Source organism: Pecten maximus, unplaced genomic scaffold (assembly GCF_902652985.1).
Source record: "Pecten maximus unplaced genomic scaffold, xPecMax1.1, whole genome shotgun sequence".
Lineage (NCBI taxonomy): Eukaryota > Metazoa > Mollusca > Bivalvia > Pectinida > Pectinidae > Pecten > Pecten maximus.
In genome coordinates this window covers 2,908-7,456 of record NW_022981548.1, presented here as the reverse complement: position 1 = coordinate 7,456, position 4,549 = coordinate 2,908, and the positions used below count along the sequence as shown (strand labels likewise).

At 32.0% G+C, this 4,549-nt stretch overlaps 1 long non-coding RNA gene across 1 annotated transcript; it reads left to right on the top strand.

The window, feature by feature from the left end:
• The first annotated feature begins 3,241 nt into the window (after window positions 1-3,241).
• Window positions 3,242-4,073, top strand: LOC117320125. Its single transcript, XR_004530925.1, has 2 exons — window positions 3,242-3,728; window positions 3,799-4,073. It is a non-coding gene; the product is annotated as an uncharacterized LOC117320125 (long non-coding RNA).
• The last annotated feature ends 476 nt before the right edge of the window (window positions 4,074-4,549 follow it).

Genomic DNA, 4,549 nt, shown 5'->3' with positions numbered 1-4,549 from the left:
GTAATTGTCAAAAATATTGCATTTCAAATTAAAAAGTTTTAACTGGTAATATATCAGTTACCTTATACATGCACAATATAGCTTAATTTCATACATGATCCCACTTACCCTCACCATCGCTCTTCACGTGGCGATAAACCCAGCAAACAAGATCACACCGACTGTTCATGGGGCGATAAACCACGCAAACAGAATCACCCTCGCTCTTCATGGTGAGATAAACCCAGCAAACAAAATCACCCCGGCAGTTCACCAGGCCATAAAACCAGCAATCAGTATCACCCTGGCAGTTCACCAGGCCATAAACCTTGCAAGCAAACACTACCCTCACCTTGGCTGTTCACAGGGTGATAAACCCAGCAAACAAAATCAACCCGGTTGTTCATGGGGCGATAAACCCAGAAAACAAGATCACCCTGGCTGTTCATAGGGCGATAAACCCAGCAAACAAAATCAACCTGGCTGTTCATGGGGTGATAATCCCAGAAAACAATACTAACCTTACTGATAAAATATACCATTCAAGGTTATAGCGAGAAATGTATTTCTATTTTATTCTATAAACTGAATGCTCACAAAGAATTATCGTTTCAATCAGATCAGATTCAGTTCCTTAAAAAGTCAATTATTTAATGAAACAGTAATGCCTTCACTAATTCAGTAGAATGAATTACAAGCTACAAGGATTCATTCCAGTTTCAAAAGAATTATAACTGGCCCCAGGGTTTGTGACTAGAATACTAATTAGGCTATGACATATGAAGACTATAGATCCCATTTTGATGCTGTAGCAATACATTTATAATATCTTAATTTAGAAGTAATTCACTTGGTTGAATTTTGCTCCCGATAGCATTAATATCAAACATTGCCTTGAGACTGTGTGTAAAAAAGTCAAACTCTCACTAAATCACATAAAAGTGTCTTAAGACACAACAAAGGCACATGAGGCCTGTCTGCTTCTGATTTGAAGCAAAATACTGATTCCTGGTTTACATATACTATCTATCATCGAAATTAAATTGTAATTTTTTTTAAAACATTATTGAAAATCAACATATACATGTATCATCCTGTCCTAAAGATAAAACACAACAGATCTAACAAAAACAGCTGATATCCACAAAAACAATGATAGCCTATCAACAAAGTACTGATGAAATAAACACTAACATTGGCGCGGATTCTTACACAAGTTTGCAAACAAAATTTTTTTCATACCCCTATGAAACTAAAAAAATAATTGACATCAACGCTTATAATTAATTTTTGAAAATAATTTTCTAATTTAAAACATGTTTAATGTACAATTTAACTGGTTTTATATGGGATTTTTTTTCTCAAATCAATAAGCAACGTCAATTGTCGTATTGTGACATCACATTTTTCGGGTCATTCTGGTATGAAAAAAATTTTTTTAACCAATCAGAAAGCCGCATTCTGCATACAAACAATGGAAAATTAATTATTGTAGGAAAATCCCTGGAATATGGAAAAATTTGGAATGTCGATAATTGTAAGACAAAATTGAATCATTTGTTCAGTGGCTATGCAGCTGTAAAGTCAATTAAAATTAAGCTGAAAATTACTTAAGCTTTAAGCTATCATTTAAATTAAACAAATACATGTACATGCTTGCTTATCTAGAGGCATTAACTAACAAATGTGTTGCCTTGCCAGGTTAATTATGATAAAAAAGTTATTATTCTTTGATATTCAATCTATAAGTTTGTATAAAAGCATCGTGTGTTTTCAAAATACAAATATAAATACATGACAATAATTCTTTTTACAAACAAATATTCAACATGTTTACATATGTACAGATATAAGATAAACTGTTAGGTCGACTGTGTGTACAGATTATAAAAAATAGATCTTCTCTGTGTACAGATCCTAACAAGTGGAACCACCAACAGATCTAGCTTTTAAATATTTGTTCAAACAGAAAACTCTTTCCGTGCTTAAAAAAATTTGATTTAGCATAACAACTCCAACTTTTAGAAATTGAAGCTGCTGTATTTACAAGACAATGAAATACTGCTGTTAAAATTTTACTAAACTGTGAAAGAAATTGGAAGGTTTCCTAACAGGGCCAGGCAAAGCATTATTGCTTATATTGCCAATCTCATTTAACCATTTGATATCGCCAACTCAGTTTGGCACAGAATAAATAGCTATCACGTTGAAATATTGTCAAAAGTGTAATGGTTCTCTGAGTGATAAATAGTAAGTTTATTAAGGTTTTACACTTGCTTGTTCTAATTTGATATTGTATCTAGTGACTTTTGTAAACTTTATATATTAAACAATAAATGTGAAACAACTTATATTAAACACGCTTGTTGGCCCTGCGTGGAGTCTTAGTAAGGGAGATAACTGCAGTACCTAGTATTTGGTTAGTGGGCCAATGTCATTGATTTTTGATATTTTTTAATATTTTGATATTAGGTAAATGATTGAAAGTGTTTCAGTAACTAGTAAGTTTATTTCAGTAATAGACAATAACTTACCAATACTTACTTCACATTCCTGGTAGAAAAGCATTAAAAGGTTATAAGGAAATGCAGACAATCTCAATGGCCTTAAGCCCTGGGTCAGTACAATAGATGCTTTACAACCAATGGGGCACTTATAGCCAAGGTATATGTATATAATACACAGAATCATACATCACACAACTCTCCCTGGTACAAAAATTACACTTTTAACAATACGTATACCTATTTACAACAAATATGAATATAAAATTATACATTCTGTATCTTAAGCTGATCAAATGAAACATATAAAATTGTAATGATCACACATCTAACTAAAATAAATACAACCTTTAGCAATCTGCTGAGGGTAAACTCTTTACAAAATTACAAACTGCTTTCTGCAGCGAAGGAATGGCAAGACATTATAAAAATATGACAAGTAAATACATCGTAAACAGTACAATGACAGATCATGCAACGACTGTTCCACAATGGTGTTCTGATATGATTTGTACCTTTAAGTTAATTTGATATTCTTTTTTAATATTTTGTTTGAAGACTTTTACTTCAACAAAGTTTGTTTTTTAATTCATTTGGAATTACTATTGAAATCATCAATTTTCACAACCTCATCTTTCAAGAAACCATATCATTATTTTCAGAATTTATTAAGAAACCAAACAATTACAGAATTATATAAAAATACAATAATTTAAGTAAAAGCATTATTTCAAATTAATTTTATGTAGATATGTATAGACAAATAATAAATGAAAAAAATGTTGTTTTGATCAAGTCATAATAAAAGTTAGTGTCAGTTATTGAGGTTTGAATGATTAGATATGATACTAGTATATTAGAAATATTAAGTTGGTGGTAAATAAACTTGACTAAAATATATATTATTTGCAGTGAACATTGTACATGTGATAGCCTTAAGTCTTTTCAGTGAGGTATACATTGGTACATCACAGTAATAAATAATTTCCCTTAAGCGGAGCTTTGATTGCAACACATTTACTATGTGAACCATAAAAATGATACAGAACAACAAAATGTTGTCATCTCTGTCAATACTGATGATCTAGTACATTAGGTATAAATACAGATTTTACAATAATGGTGGTTTACAGCCATAACAGTGAGAAGGTAGATACTGATGTCAAAGGTCAAATCTGTAGAATTGATATTGAACGTAACAGAATGACAAAGGTAACGCATAAAGGTAGGAGAATAAGGTGAAAGGTCATATCTATATAGGGGAATGATGTCAATTCAAGGTCAGATCTATATAGGGGAATGATGTCAATTCAAGGTCAGATCTATATAGGGGAATGATGTCAATTCAAGGTCAGATCTATATAGGGGAATGATGTCAATTCAAGGTCAGATCTATGTAGGGGAATGATGTCAAAGGTCAGATCTGCATCTGTAAAAAGAAAGGTCAGATCAGTAGTGGAGGAATGGTAAAGGTCAGATCTGTAGTAGGGTAATGGTAAAGGTCAGATCTGTAGTAGGGTAATGGTAAAGGTCAGATCTGTAGTAGGGTAATGGTAAAGGTCAGATCTGTAGTAGGGTAATGGTAAAGGTCAGATCTGAAGTAGGGTAATTGTAAAGGTCAGATCTGTAGTAGGGTAATGGTAAAGGTCAGATCTGTAGTAGGGTAATGGTAAAGGTATAAAAAGGTCAGACCTGCATTCATTTTGTATCTATTAAATGTATGTATTTATATATATGTATGAAGGTTTAAAATTTTGATCAGTTTAGATAACAAGTAAAAGATCACGTTCTTTTCTGAAGTTATATGTAAGATAATGTGAAGAAAACACACAAATAAAAAAAAACAGGTGAAAATATTTGATTGGACTCCTAAAGTCTTGCATGACTGACCGTAACACACATCTGAACTTACTGACAGTGACTAATCTCTTAGGGACAGGTCCTGAGACTTGTAAGTGTATATGTACATATGATATGAATACTAGATTTACAGTATTCAATATAACCAAGGTATAGCTTGTGAGATATGAAATATTATACCCTCCAGTGTAACAAAACCTACCCGA